Below are 16315 nucleotides of genomic sequence, written 5' to 3' on the forward strand. Positions count from 1 at the left end.
CAGTCTCTTTAATCTCTAAATTTAAAGGTCTTAAAATTGCTGAAAAATCAGTGCTAGAACTCACCTGCTCCCCAGAACCATACTCAAGAAGGTTCTTAAACTTTTTACATGTCTTCTGGCTTTGCTTGAGAGGTCCCCAGGATCCCTGCACCCATATTCTTCGAGAGTGGCTGATAACGCTGGAGCTGAAGACTAGAAATTACAAGAAAAAGTAAGTAAGATGCTATTCTAACAGCCAGTGCACTTGGAGGCAAGCAAGGGCTTCTGTCACTAGTTTCAGGTTTATTTGATAAGGGCTCAATGTAAAAGCCCTACACACCCCAGGGTGCTGGGTGTGAAACCTCTGTTTTATCCTGCCCAGCTAATCATTGGGCTTCCTACCCTGGGCTTGTCGTCTGGTTCCATGTCAGAACGCAACATGACGGAATTGATCGGGGTTAAGAAAAACATCCAGAATAGGTATTTTTTGTTGGTCTTCTGCCTTGTCCTGAATCTGTTCGGTGACCCAGTTTTTGGCACAAACCCACAAAGCTGTTACAAAGCCACAGGAGAGGCTGCAGGACGTGGGAACAGAACTGGTTGCGGGGGGATTACCTCAGGAACCTCTGTAGGTGTTTTTGCCACTGAGAAGAACATACCCGTGGACTCATTCCCAGTGCTGAGAAGGAGCCTGGACATAGGCCTGCCAAATCCCACGAGAGGGATTATGCCAAGAGCTCTCATACAAAAAGAAACGAGCACCATGTTCTTTCCTTTTAATAAGAAGCAAGTCCATTTGGGATGTATTCTGAGGTGATGGCCAGGTGGATGGGTCCTCTTGGGGTGTAGGCACCTAACACTCCCTCTGGATGCTTTACAATCGAGAAGAAACAGAAGCTAACTTCTCCAGAACTCCTCCAGAGTCTCCAGACGCACTTTTCTCCCTCATCAGACATTTCAAGAAATGTCTGCATTTACATCAGAAGGACCAAGGATTCTGAAGTATAAGCATACCTGGGCCTCAGGTAGCAATTTTCAAACACTTCATAAATAACACCAAAAACATCAGTCCAACCCCGCGTGACTCCGAGTTCTTCAAATACATTTCTCTTACTGACTGCAACACCGACTGAAGTCACAAACAATTGAAGAGTCTCAGTGCAAGGCTGTCCCCAGTGCTAGTGCCCAGTTTCAGTGGTGATTTGACGTGCCCATGTTGCTCTCCAATGTGTTCAGAGCAAGGCTCAGACATGCCGAGTGATGTAGGACAGGCGTCTGTGCCCATAGTTGATGCACTGATATTAGGGATGTTGTACATGGGTGCAAGAAGTTCATCTCCTGGAAAATTCATTGCAGGGTCAGGCTTGAAACCTGAGCCATAATCAAGCTGTCTTTTCCTACCAGAGATGTGAAAAAAAAAAAAGGTAAGAATAATCTTCAGAAGCAATCAAAGCAATAAATCAAATTTGGCAATTTACAGGGCAGTGGCCAGGATAACACTATCCATTTCCTAAGGTGTCAGAGTGATGTTTCTGGACCTTAAGCAGGTCTGAATTTCCGTGGGATTTAGAAGAAATATATTTCACATTCTAATCTGATTTCCTAGGCTAGAGAAGAAGTGACTAAATGAGCCGATAATACTACCTGGCAGCTGTCAAATGACTTTTGGCTGTCGAGAGAGAAAATGGAAGAACATACGTTCTGAACTCTTGCTACTTAAGATAGAGGATGAAAGAAATAGAAGGGGTTTAAGTTGGAAATGAGATCATGCATCACGCCCTTTGGACAGCATGTAATCTGGCTAATGGCATCAAGTAGCTATATAAATAACTTCATTAAAATGAACTTGTTTCAAATGAGCTAAATAAATCAGACTCATTTGTCAAAGAGCTGGAATGAAATAATCAGGTTAATTTAAAACCGTGTGCTGGGGGGACGATTCCCAAACTACTTCTCCTGGTGAAACTGCCATTGGTACATCTGATAGAGAGAACTAGTGAACTTTGGCAGTTTCTGTGAAACTCAGGAGGATAAATCGAGTTCTTCAAGCTACAGATGGACTTGCCATGTTCCCAACAACCTTTAGTTTCCTAGGTTGATGCAAACCCACCATGCTCAGTGAAGTCAGCCGAGCTGTGCAAATTTAGACCAACTACAGATGTGAGTCCTGGGATAGTGAATAAGTGGGAAAATTGTCCCATCTTGCTGTGGGTTATCCATCCATCTGTCTGCACACTCTTCTGAAAACCTCAGTTCTGAGTCGCTCGGGTTGTCCTCTGGTAGAGCAAGAACTGCCTATACCATCATCACACGCTGTTCATCCCACTCTTATCATATGACCAGTTTTCCAATTTTTTGCATTTTGGATGCTTTGTTTGTTTGTTTATTTATCTATTTATTCATTTATTTTTCCTACAAATCGGAGGAAAAGGATGAGGTGTGTATCTCACAAAAATGAGTTTAAGGTTAGCATTTACAGACAGCTGTCTTTCAAAGAAAGGAGTGGGAAATTGATTCTTCACTTTTATACTGCCGAGATCAGACTTTGGGTTATGGCATGTTGTGCTTTCATGCAACGAACCTGCCCTGAAGAGTCTGTAGCTGACAGCTATGGATTTATCAAATGAGAAACTGGACCGTGAATAAAGCTCTCAGCAATAAAAAACCTTTCAGCTTTTTAATACGTCTCGGTCCTGCCCTTTGGTTGTGCTCCTGCGGTGATCCCTCAGCTCAGGTAAAGGGCCGTGCAAATGACTTGAAGCTACCAGAGGAATTCCTCACTCCTGGGGCTCTGGTTTATCCAGCTTGGTTGCTGGTAGCAACCTCCGGGCTGCTTTAGCCCTGTGAGGGGAAAAGAGCTGTATGGATCTGCTCACTGAAGGCATGGTGGGCACGCCAACCATGTTCCCTGCTTTTATCTCCGTCAGCTAGGTGACACGGCCTGAGGATTGTCCTCATCACAGGTTGTCCTCTGGTTCCCAGCCCCATCTGTACCTGCAGAGGGGTACACAGCTGCTTCCCCATGGAGCACTCTGGTCGTATAAGGTTTGCTTCGCTGTTTTAGCTCGATGATTTATGGACTTAGCAACTTGGGACCTCACATGGTCGTGATGAAAGTCACCAGCCAGCTCTCGGAGCAGGTGCTGTGCAGAAGCTAAAATGCCTTCCCAGCGTTTAGGGCACGGGGCGAGTGTGGCAAAGAGATCCCCAAGGAAGGGCTGCAGGACTTAGCTCACAACCTCCTCATAAAGGGCCCAAGCTAACAAATCTTACACTTTATCCTCCAGATTTTTCCCTTGGCTGAGGTTCTCTCTCCCACCTCCAAGCCTGAGTTACAGGGCAGCTGTCCCCTCTACAAGACGTTTCCAAACACAACGTCTCACCTCGGGCTGACACATCTGCAGCGTTTATGCGAGTCCCGTTGGCACCAAATAGCAGCCAGAAGTGTGGGGCCGGAGGTTCCCCCTGCGGTGAATTTGATGCGGTGTGGGACGACGTGCTAATCCGTTAGCAAATGTCAGCGTGCTGTCTGCGGTGGAAATCGGATCGTGTCCAAGCAGAAGACTTTGCCTCAGGTATGAAACTGGTTTGTGGTACTACGAGTTTCTTCGTTACAATAATTTTGATAGTGGCAGTTTCTCTCTCGAGGACTGAGACACATTATCCTCCAAATTTATGAGCAGGAAGGAGTGAGCCTGCTAGGGATTTGAATGCATCTGAAAGATCTTTTCATTACGTCTTTATTTTTTTTCCTGCCAGGTGGGTCACACCCTCCCTATGTACATTGCTCTAGAGGTGGATTTCTCCCACCTGGCAGACCCTCCTCAGAATCTGTCCAGAGATTTTAACAGATTTTCAGTCAAAACTGATGGAGTTGGCCAATAGAACCACTCTTAATAGTGAACTGAGCAGGATTTACACTTCAGATATGGTATTCAATCCCTTAACTCTATTGTAAAAGTGTTCCAACCATCTCAAGCAAACCAGAATTAAAATAAAGCAAAAAATACTACTCTCACAAACATATGGTTGCTTTCCTTTATTGTAGCAGCGAGTGCTATACTACAACCTGCATCCTGGTTCCTGATATAATTTCTCTTCTCATTTGCTCACTTGTTTTTGAGATGAATTTGTTCTCAAATTAAGTCTGCACTCTGAAGAAAGATGCTGTGGGTCAAAGGGAAGAATATATCCTATGGATGGAGTATGGCTTGCAAGCCTGTGCGAGCTGCCCAAAGGCAAGCCTGTGGCTGCTGGCAGGGCACCTTTCAGTGTAACTCATCATCTAGAAGGAGAAAGATGCAGGGGAAGGAGGTGCAGGTGATGGCAGAGGTGATTCAGTGATAACAAGGGATTTGGAGGGGATATTTCAGCTAGCAGCCCCCGTATTTCCAGCTCCTTTCATTAAATCCAAAATGTTTCTGAAATTTGGAAACAGCCTTTTCAAACACTGATACCAAGGCAAAGCTACCAGCAGACAATGAGTCATTACATCATTAAAAAAGCAGTTTTAGCCATCAGTCTAACGAGCAGTGAAAGGACATCTGGCCTGCTTCTAACAGGTGATTTTGAGTTATCCGAGTAAGAAATTCTTTTTTCTCTCTGCAGCTGGTGAGGCATGTTAGCAGGGATCAGAAAAATCTATGCTCGAGAAAGAAAGGCATCTCTGCAGCAGGAGTGACAAGAAGAAAAAGGAATAAAAAATAGCATTTTTTCCCCTCAAATGACTAGTAAGCCAATTAAAAACTTCTGTCATCAATCAGATAGTTTGGAAAGAAAGCTGAAAGTAGTCAATGTTAAGATTGCAGTCTTGAGATCTGCTTCTTTCATATTCTTACCTCTAGCACAATGTGACCATCCATATGAAGGAAGCACGTGCACTCAACATCTGCAGGGGCTTCACTTTTTTCGGCACAGTCCTGCTGGGAAATTGAAAATATCAACTCTCAGGATTCACAGCATGTAAATACGTAAGTGTATTCTTAACTTCAAGCATGACAGGTTCTGTGAATTTATGTCAGGAACATACACTTTGGGAGTCAGTGCCATACTTTTTTTTTTTTTTTTTATAGGTAATATTTGAGTATTTACGACTCTCTTCAGACCCATTGAAATCCAGGGAGCATTTTGTAGCATTTTAAGAGGCTGAATTTCAGGTCCTTCCACAATTACGTCAAATCCTTTTCAGACTTTTCTTTGCAAATCACTGAGGAATATCATTCATTATGTCTCGGACAGCTATGGCAAACAGCCCTGTGATCAGGAAGCCTAGCAACTCCTAATTCTTTAAGAAAAAAAAAGTCAGTTCTCGTTACACATATGAAAACACCTAGAAAAATACCCAAACCGAATGCGTGGCTGAAAAGATTTCAGATCTCACATCAGCCTTTTCAGGTATTTTAAAGCATCTCAGCCCTCTTGAATTGACAGCCTTCAATAATTCACGTATTGCTGTAGTGTGCATTAGACATCACATGTAGCCGTGAGGAGAAAATGGAAAATATGGAAACAAAGCCAAGAGAAGTACATTGCAATGTACAGCAAGGACTCAAGTTTTTTTTTTTTTCAATAAAAGAACAAATAAATATTTCTGATATATATGCAGAGAAGTGGCTGAAATTTGTGGCTTAATTTGTTATTTTGGGTTTTTCTACCTTTTTTGCCTATTTATGCTGTGCCTTTAATCCCAGAGCTGCCTGCAGCCTGCTGTAGCAGCATCTGTGAGCCAGGCCACTCTGATTTCCAGGTCTGATGCACACCAGGTCTTGCCTTTTTCCCCTGCCTTTCCCTTTGTAATGATGATTCAGCCATAGAAGCCCTTCTAATTGACATTAGGGAGGATCCAGCCTGTTCTATCGTGCTTTTTCAGGCTGATGGAATTGCCTTAGCTTTAGGACACTGTTTACATGCAGCAAGAAAGTCAGACTCCAACATTAAAAATTAAGTTTCAGGTGCATATTTCCAAAGTGCTCCCCACTCAGCTCTGAATATTTCCTAAATTGGAAGCTGCTCGTAGCTGAGGTCAAGGCTGAGAGGCAGAAAAGGCCGCTTGTGGGGACTTTATCCACATCCAGCCTTCACCCAGACTTGCTAGCATCCAGATCAGGGAGTTTGGATGTGACTCCTGCCTAGGTTCAGCAGGATAAGGTGCGTGCCCGAGTACTGTGGGAAACTGTGCCAAGTCCCCAGCTCTGTGACCTTCAGGGAGCCTGCCAGCTAAATTCAGTCTTTTCTGTGCAGCTATTCTTTATCCTCGCGGTGCGGTGCGTAATAGCTCCATTATGCTCTTGAAGAGCTGGGAGAGATGTGAAAATAGCACTGAAGAAGTGACAAAAGCATGATGTGCTTTCCCAGAAATTTTCTATAGAACTTTATCACATTGCTTATTCTCAAAAAAAAGTGAGAGAGAGAATTAACTTCTCGGTAAATTAACAGCAACAACAACAAAAGGTCTGATTTGTGCTCTGGCCGTGAGGAAAAGGTGAGTCCAGATTAACATATTTATCACAAAGAGAAAAAAAATAATGCAAAAACATTTCGAAATGACAGTAACAGCCAGCAGCATATATGAGAGATGGATTTCCTCAGAACTTTCTCTGGTTTCCATTTTCTCATGGCAAATAATTATTACCTTTCAATTTGAACAGCTTTACGTGAATGCATTACATCCCACGGCTGGATGTAAGAAATCCCGGACTGTTGACATACGGAAAGAGGTGAGGTATAGGAGTAGGGTCACTCATCCTGGTCAAGAATAAGCACTACTCAAATTTCGATTCACCCTTTTCCAAAAATGAAGCTTTTCTTAATAAAAATAAAAATGTGATAAAGCCATTATGGGTGACATTTTTGGGGGGGGATTTGATCACACACTAAAGAAGTTTTGAAACAAAAATTTCTGGTTTTCTTTTCAGTAACATAACTGTAAACATAAAGATATGATTAAAATTATTATTATTATCAATACTCAAAGTCTTTCCCTGATAAGGAAAATTCTGAGCTTTTTAAAATAGATTTGCCTCTGGAGCAACACCTGCGGCACAGCTGTTCTCATGGTGTGACATGTCCCAGTTTGGGCTCCTGTACAGGCTTTTAGTTTCATGACAGGGTTTTATAGCACAGTTCAGTTCCACCTAAAGGCAAATTTTAAGCTCTGGTGCAAGCACTGTTATAGATTAATGTTTTCTACCACCTCTTTATAGTGAGTTTGGCAAGTTTTCCATTTCTGAGATAAGAATAACATTATCTATTGTCCCAAAATGCTGTGAAGTTTGATTAACATTGATGTAATAGCCCCAAAATACCTCACTGGCAAACATCTGTATTAATTTGTTCATTGAATTTGAAATTCTTTCTTTAATTTTGTCTTCTAGCACGGCTACTTAGACAGCCACTGCCAGATTGATATCATTTTCCAGACTGAATGGCATGTGGGTTACTGCGTGTTGACCATTTGTCCATCACAATTTGGGAAACGCAAACCTTATCAGAGCAGGGGAAGCTGGATTTACAGCTCCAGCTGTGCTTGCCTCGGGGTTTCAGAAGCAGCAGTTCCCAGTGGCACAGACAGAGCAGAAATAACAGTTGCAGGAGAAGGTGTGCTCCAGGCTTGATCCCGACCCGGACCTCTGCCTACCTCCCGAGAGCCCCAGGCCCCCTGACTGCTGGCTCCTGGCATGATTCTCAGTTTCTCCCATGAGATATTTTCCACTTTTTCTGAGCAATTAAATAATCTGGTCAGCCAGAGATTTCTCTGCCTTGGAAGCAGCCCGTTTCAAGGAGGTTCGGACACAAGGATACATCCCCCAGCCCAAACGAACCCATTTAATACAAGGTTCTTGGCTAGCCTGAGGGTTTTTTTCCTCCACCTTTGCACAAATGAGCTTGCTGCGCGGTGCAGAAGTCAGGCTGACAACAGGCTCCAAATATCACATGATGGAAATAAATATTTCCGGGCTGTCGGTGTTCAGGATACTACACGGGCAAACAAAGAAATAAATAACGAGGATGGATAACTGCTGAATGATTGATAACTGGAGACTGGATAACTGCTGAATCTCCTCCCCAGACATCACTGGTGGGGTACCAGTGCAAGTTCTATTTATTTGCAGGGGCTCAGCACGTGTTAGAGATTAAGGATGAAATATTATTTCTTATTTACAGCTGTTTGCATGGATCCAAAGTATCACAGCCAAGACCAGAACCCCATCGTGTGGCCCAGAGCACAAAGAAAGAATACAAAGATGCTTTTTGCACCCAAGAGTCTATAATCTCTTTATCAAAGAAAAGACAGTGGGTGGATGTGAACAAACAGACTGGGGAATGCTACAAAACAGGGAGCTTGATTAGCATGATCAACAGTGATTTGGGTCTATTTGGTGCCTTTTCATGGCCAGCTTGTTTGCAGGCACCACTCCTGCATGGGTGGGGATCTGAGGATTTTTATTTTATTTATTTTTTATTTTTTGGACCAAACTTTTGTTTTATTTGTTATTTTGAACCAAACCAGGTAGTTAAAAAGTAAGATTTGACCTTTGCTCCTGCTCTGTTAGCATCCATGGTTCCAGCCTGTTGTTTGTGAGCACTACCTGAAATTCATCATTGCCGAGCCAGCTGCTGTTTGCTTTGGCTCTTGTTTGCCCTTTTCCTGTTACACCTGCAGTGGAGGTTTTATGGCCTTCCCCTTCCCCCTGTGGCTGGAGAGTCAGGCAGGGAGAAAAACTCTCTCAGCATATGACTTGGATGTAGGCAGACATCCACCGTAACATGCAGCGGGCTGAAAACAACCCTTTTTAGCAGGTTTCTTGTTCGAGCCATTCTGAAGGGGCAAATGGTGCTCTGAGCATCATCTTCTGCTTGATGGCAGTCTATGAATGTGCCCTGGACACCCCACGTTCCAGTTGGGAGCAGTACCATCATGCATCCATGCCTACTTTCAGCAGAGGTATCACAAAATCAGATTTTAATTAGAAGAAAAGGGTCCGCTGTTGCCTGTAACTCCCCTCATGCATGACACAAACCCTCACCTTCCACCCAGCAATTTCTGGGGAATTCTGTTTCAGCCCTAGCAGACCTTTTGGAATAACATCCGGCCGTGATTTAAAGATTTCTGGTAACACACAATCCACACAACCCTCCACATGCTGTTCCATGACTCACCTTTCCTGTCACCTTTCCGTGCCTTATCTTATTTTTAGTGTGAGATTATTTAGCATCAGCTCCAGCTGGATGCCTTTTTTTTTTTTTCTTTTTCTTTTCAGGGGGGAAGAACCACATTGAGTCCAAAATATTTGTTATACGGGCTGTTAAGGAAACACCTTCTAACTTTCTTTGAATAAATGGGGGAAAAGGGGCATCTTTTTTCTCTTGCTGCAAGATGCACTCTTCAGACTAATTTATATTAATTATAAGTCTATTTTTTTTTTCATTTGCAGATGTGATAGGGATCTTAGGTGCCTGCATTTTGTTTCCACCATTTCACAGCCTCAGTAAATGTCTGCCTGTGGCTGAGCCGACAGCCTCACACTGTAACTATTCTGTGGAAATTCAGAAACCATCACACGTACGTTTATTACAGCCGTGAAGGATGGGGAATGGGGGACACCCAGCACTGCAGCTCCCATGCCTTGAACAAAATGGTTATCATCTTGATTAAGGAATTAATCTCCTGAAGAGCCGGGCTCCTGCCTCCAAAGCGTGCATTTCCTAGAATGTGTCAAGCCAGTACTTCTCTCAAGCGGACACATAGTTAATATCTGCATAGCTTGATGCACTAATGTAGCCTTTCACAAATGCGTGAAACGGTCAAGAAAAAGAAGTGGGAAAGAAGCAACCGTAAAGCCTCTATTTTGCGTTGTGTTGTACAAACCCTGCTGACTTCTGCCCTGACAAACTCTCATGCAGTTGCCTGTTTCCTTTGCAAGTCACAGACAGTCCTGGCCCGGCCCACTCTTACCTGCTGGCTGAGGTTTCCATTTCCAGGGCACGTACCCAGCAAGGGATTTCTATCTACTACATCTTTCCTCGTGAAGCCAGGGCAAGGATGGTCATGGAGTGCTGCAAGCTACCTTCATGGTAAAGCATCACCTTCCCTCAACTTCCACATTTTCAGGCATTAAAAAATGCTCTCCTAGCCAGCAATAGCTCTGAATACTGATGAGATTTAGGGACATGACACCCACTTCTCACCGATACTTGCTCTGGTAGCTGGTGTTGTGCCTCACGCTGCCGACCATCAAGGCACAGACAACACGGGGACAGAATAGTTCAGCTGGAAGGGACCTTCAGATATCACCTCGTCCAACCGCCTGACCACCTCAGGGCTAACCAAAAGTTAAAGCATATCATGGGGGGCATTGTCCAGATGCCTCCTGACCACTGACGGGCACGGGGCATCAGCCACCTCGCTAGGAAGCCTGTCCCAGTGTGTGACCACCATCCTCACAGCTGGAGCTGCTCTCCAGCCTCTCGGCTCCCAGTGTGTGTCCCTGTGTCCAGCGTTACTCCATCCCAGGTGCAGAACCCCACATTTACCTTTGTTGAACTTCATGCAATTGCTGATTGCCCAGTGCTCCCAACTATCTAAATCCCTCTGCAAGGTCTCTTGTCCCTCCAGGGGGTCAACACCACCTCCCAGTTTAGCATCATCAGCAAACTTGTAAAGGATGTACTCCAATCCTGCATTCAGGACTGGCTATATATATAAATATAAGTGTATATATGTATATATATATATAATAGCTGTATTGTCAGTCTATTGCTAGGAGACAAAATCTCTTGATTCTCCAGCAAACCCTGAAGTGAGTGCTCATTTATAGTCCAGGTGTTTATGGCCCATTTAGTGTATTAGCAATTTAGGAGGAAAGAAGGAGGGGGGAGGGAAAAATGGGGGGAGAAAAATACAGGTTTGTGTTCAGATCTGACCTTTGAGTAGGAGGCATCTGGATCCTGCAAGAGCCCCGACATATCTGAAGGAACAATGTTGGATAAGTGGAAGAAAACTCACTCTCTTTTTGTGTTCAACTTTCATGGGTGTTTTAATGCTATTGGGATGTGTTAAGAGGTCAAAATGTTAATATAATCTCTGTTTCTGCCTTTAGAAGATCTCTGAGAGCCTGAGTTGACATGACCAGACCTACTTCAGCTCTGCGAAATTTTAAAATCAGCCCTGCAGAAAAACACACGGGCACACAGTTAAATTCTTTTGATTTTAAACGAGGACGTCTCCAATGCAATCAATGTGATTACACTTAACTAAGACTCTGCAGGAGCAAGACAGGTAGGATTCTTCAGGACTTGCAACAGAGGCTCATTTTCAGCATTGTGCAGCTCCACTAACCTCAAGGGGATGGCAGAGAGCTGGCCTGGAGGAAGCTGGGGGTTGTCCATGGAGCCAGCACCGATGTGCTTCAGGCTGCATCTGCACAGGACCAAATCGCCCAGCTCCCATTGTCAGTGCTACAAGGAACAGAGCCGGGCTTTTGGAGCAGATGCTCCCTCTACACAAATTAGCCTTCACACCCAACATAAATGTCATGCCTAGTGTGCTGCTGTTGCCAGCCTGGTATTCAGCTTTGAGCTTTATTCCCAGAGGGGTGAATGGCTCAGGCTTTAATTTGCCAACTGGGGAAAGCTCACGCAGTTAGGAGCACCAGAATAACACACACAAAGGTCAAAGAGGACAATTCTGCACTGCCTGCTTCCCAACATCGCTCGCATTGATTTTTTTTGGGCATCCAAAGTGAAAGATAAAAAGAAATGAGGAACTGAAGAGGGAGTTCCTCCTCTCACCTTTCCTCTCTCCTGCATTCACCTCTGGCTCTGTCGGCAATACACTGTGCAGCCTTTTAGCTTCACTCCTCTGTGGTTCTGGATGCCTCTCAGTGTTTTGTGAAAAGGAATTAGTTATTTCAGTGCAAACCTTGCCAGAAATTTAGCTTCTTACCGATTATAATTGCAAACCATCCCCATGAATTTCTAAAAAAAAAAAAAAGGTGATGTGAGTGATTTATTAGGCAGGTCCCGAAATGATTCTTCAGCTTGGCACAAACGAGAAGCCTGAGTTAGTCTTCATGAGGCTCCAATCATTTCCAGACTGAAATAACCTCAACATTTTCCATTTGCTCCCCGATGCCTTTAGGGGAAGGTGTTCAGTGTATCAGAAACCCCAGAAGTACATGTCACAGGAATTAAAGATGACATTCTTACAAATTTCATCATGATTGCATCTGATCAGCTTATTTGTCTTTGTGAATGTACAAAGTTTTTAAGCCCAGGAGCTACACTCACCTGGTGTAATTGTTGTTTCTGAACAAACCAGCTTCAGACAGGGCAACAAAGAGTGCCCAGTGTGAAAATTCAGGGCGACAGGAACAAAGAATCAGAGCAAACCTCAGCTGGTCTGACACGCGATATTTTGCTACGTGAGCATCAACCGCCCTAGCAGCCAGATGGTTCAGAAAACTTTTTTTTTGGCCTTTGCTAGAGTATGAGCATCACGTTCATGGTTATGACCAAAAATGCCTATATTTGGAGTGGAAATGGTGCGGGTGTGGAGATGAGGTTTGAAGGCAAGAGCTGGGGGTCTTGTTTCCATTGTAACCTAATGGAGAGGCCATTCCTTCCTTGGCACGCACAGGGACTCGTTAGGCAAAAGGGCAGGATTTGTAATGTGTTCGACGATTTAAAACGTACGTGTATCCACATGCTTTTAAAATAACATTGCCTGAATTATCTAAAGTCATCTGATTTCAATTATTACTTAATAAAGGTTAACAAATCCTATGCAAAACCACATAGCATTGCTTTTCGCTGTAGCTCATCCAGAAAATGAATTTAGTGTAGCTTTTCCTTAACCTGCTCTGTCTGGGTAAAGGGAATAAATTGTATTAACTGCTCTTTTCCTTTAAAAGGTTTATTTGTCCCAGAGTTGAGTAGGGCACAATCATTTGATTTTAACTCTTGATTTTCCAGACAACTACAGGAAAATATATGAAAACTGAATGTTAAAGTTTTGGGAACGCAGAATTTTGGTAATTCAGGATGAGTTTTCTGAAGCCCTTTTGAATTTCAGATGATAAAGACATATAACAAAAATTTACAGGGCTTACCAAAGGAAAAAAAGCTGGTTTTGACAATAATAGAGGAGAATTCATTACTTTTATGGAAAGGGACAGAGATTTTGCAGGCTTCTATGTTACACTACAGTTTTAATATATTTTTATATATACTGGGAAATGTGAACACATACAAACTGCCATTTTTAATGCGTACTTTCAACAGGGCATACATGTACTGTGCCATTACTTTTGAGATAAACAAGATGACAAGGAAACTTGTGCCATGGTTTGCTCTGGAATACCTTTTGGTATTCTGCAATTTTTGTTAGCTTTTCCACCCATTGTTCTGTTGTTTTGGGGGTACAAGTGATGGATTTTGACAAGTTTTTTTTTTTTTTATCTCTTACTTCCTTAGGTGTCCTAGGAAACAGCAAACATTTCTGCAATAATGGAGACCCTAAGTCAAATTTGTCAATATTGAGAGCATACCAGAAGAAAGCTAAATACAGCAACAAATCCCCAATTCCCTCAGGGCATCAAACTGCTGTTCCTGGCCCCTTCACCATCCAAAGTGAGAACTGTCATCAGCCATTGTCATTTGCCCAAGGTTTTTTCACTTTGGCCAATGTTTCACAGAACCCTTGCTGTTACCTCTCTGACCACCAGCGTTGACCATGAAGAAAAGGCAGGCCATAGAAGATTTAAATCCAAGAAAGTATCTGTTTTTCTTATGAAAGGGCTAGAGAGGTCAAGAAAATCCTCTTGTTTTAGAAAACTGGACCACATTCCTGCCCACACTGTACAGAGACTTCCCATCTTGAAGACCAAGAGAAGCTTAGACACCCCTGATAAGGCCCAGAAGGGCACCGTTGGGCCACGACATCAACCCAAGGACAACAGCATGTGCTGGTGACACTCAGGAAGGTGGACATCACCCAAACCAAGTTTCAGCTGAGTCCTCACCTAACGATGATGACTTCTTTAAGGTGTCTCCTGTTTCCTACCCTTGCCACAAGCTGGTTTTCAGCCCTGCTTGTGTGACCACCGGTCTGGGCCTACCTTGGCTCCTAGTTGCAGCTCTCAGCCTTTTGGTTTCTGGAGCTGCTCCCCTCCTAATTCAGCTCCTTCATGGAGGGCTGCCTCACCCTCCTTCCCTGCTCGAGTCCTGTCTCAGCTTTCAGAGTTAACCCCGAGCATGTCTAATATCCTGACCCGGCCTCAAGCAACACCAGATTTTGTTCTCCATTCCCCTGGCTGAATCCTACGAGGGCTGAAGAGATTCCTGCAGAGTCACAGCAGTGCTTCTGCAGTCAGGCATGGCCATTTCTTCTGAAATGCATGAAATTGGATCTGAGGCTCCTAATCTTTTTTGTCGTTCTTCTGTCGTTTTAACTTTCTACTCGGTCTTCATTTTGTAGGGTATTCATTTTGCAGTCTTACTGTGCTGGGATATTAATTTCCCATTTGCAGTCTATAAGAAGAGATTCTTAAATGCTCCTTAAGTAGACGGCTCAGAGTAAAAGCCATTTCACTGGATCTGACCCAAATCTGATGTTTATGACTGAGTACACTCTGAGTACACTTCAGGGTTTTCTTCTGTGCTAGTAACAAGCTCATCAGATTTGTGGGGAAGTTTCTTTTTTATTGTTCTCAGAGAATGAAATATTTTATTTTTCTTTCTCAATTGCTATGAGAAGGAATTGAGAAACAATTTTGGAGCTGACAACTTTTTGCAAGGCTGATCTGGAATACTAATTCAAAACACTTAAAGTCACATTAAACATCTGATCAAAGTGTTTTGGGTTCCATTATCATGGATTTCTTAAATGGAAACAGATGGTATTTTACTGTGTGAAAGCACCGAGAGTGCTTGCATTTCTGTTTTTATCTAGGAGAAATACTATTCATATGAATTCTTATGTAATTCCTAAAAAGAAAAAAAATAATATAGCTTGATTAACAGAACTCTTCCTACTGTGGTAAGTCATCCATCTCTGTATCCCTCTTTATTGCACCTTCCAAACCAGAACTTGGATACACCTGATTCCCCATAATTAAAACACCAGCATTCAAACAGATTTCGTGCAATTTCTGTCTTTAGGTCCAGCAATGTTCCTCTTATAATAAAATTGGAGCAGGAAATCATGGCTGTTCTTAAGCATCACCACAGACAGCAATTATCTAGGAAGCAGATCCCAGATATGAGGGTCATGATGAAGTCCTCTCTCTTATAATTGTAATGGTCACCTGAAATTAACCCCAAAATTATAATAAACTCAATTCTCCTGTAAAAATTACAGTGGGGCTTCACCCAAAAACTCTGCCCATGCCATTAGCTGGCTGAGAAGAGGCCTGCAATCAATGCTTCTGTATTTTTCTCTTGAAAATCACTCCTTTTTTTATCAAACAATGACAGGAGCTACATTGCTCCCTCCACACCGGTTCTGCTTCTGCTTTATATATTCTTTGCCACTGCGGTGGAATTGCAACTCAACAACTTTGTAAGTCTACAGGTCTGCCTCTCCTTTACTTTCCAGAGGAACATATGCTCCAGGGTTACAATGCAGACTAAGGAAGCAATCCATGGCATTCCCTGCCCAAAGCTGCTCTCTGAGGCAATCCAGGGCAGCTCCCTGCCTCTGCAGATCTGCGAGGTGACTCTCAGACCGGTGTGATTAAAGACAGAAATTCTTTGGGTGACAAAAGTGGAAGCTCCGGGGGAGATTTTGTGAATTGAGCAGGCAGGACTAATTCTGTAAGCCAGGATTTGCCTCGCCTGCTCTAAATCTAAATGAAAACGGAACCTTTTTCTTTTTTGCTGTATGGAATAATAAGGACTTCAGGAGTGTCAGACTATTGCCATGTCAGATGTAAAGTGAATCCTGGCTCTTGACGCTCTCTGTTTCTATGAATTTTGCATAGAGGTTAAGAAAGATAATGATCTTCATAAAAGCAGCTCCCAGGATCACTGCACGAGGCTGAGTGTCAGTGCGTGGAATGTGGATGAGGATCCCGTGCTCTGGAGACCGCTCCCAGACCTGTCTTTCTAAGATTAGCAAGGGTTCGGCTTTCGGTTATGCTGCATAATGGCATCACGTCAACGGGGCACATTAGTTTCATATCATTGTACATGATGGTTGTGAATTTCTGTTCAAAATAAATTGATTGTTTTCTGGCCAAAAAAGGAAAGCACTGTTAAAAACATATAAAGCATTTAAAATTCAGTTTTATTGTGGGGAAAGAGGCAGCTTTTGCAGTTTGGACTGCCTGGCGGACCC

At 43.3% G+C, this 16315-nt stretch overlaps 1 long non-coding RNA gene across 3 annotated transcripts; it reads left to right on the forward strand.

Moving 5' to 3' along the window:
* Window positions 1–1396: 1396 nt before the first annotated feature.
* On the forward strand, window positions 1397–12382 carry LOC308177842. Of its 3 annotated transcripts, XR_013939439.1 has the most exons (5): window positions 1397–4709; window positions 4824–4949; window positions 7353–8403; window positions 8776–8923; window positions 9414–12382. It is a non-coding gene; the product is annotated as an uncharacterized lncRNA (long non-coding RNA). The 3 variants fall into 3 exon arrangements; XR_013939440.1 differs by lacking the exon at window positions 7353–8403 and having other exon boundaries at window positions 1400–4709; XR_013939441.1 differs by lacking the exons at window positions 7353–8403; window positions 8776–8923; window positions 9414–12382 and adding an exon at window positions 5052–6196 and having other exon boundaries at window positions 1409–4709.
* The last annotated feature ends 3933 nt before the right edge of the window (window positions 12383–16315 follow it).

Source organism: Anser brachyrhynchus (assembly GCF_964034855.1).
Source record: "Anser brachyrhynchus genome assembly, chromosome: 1".
NCBI lineage: Eukaryota > Metazoa > Chordata > Aves > Anseriformes > Anatidae > Anser > Anser brachyrhynchus.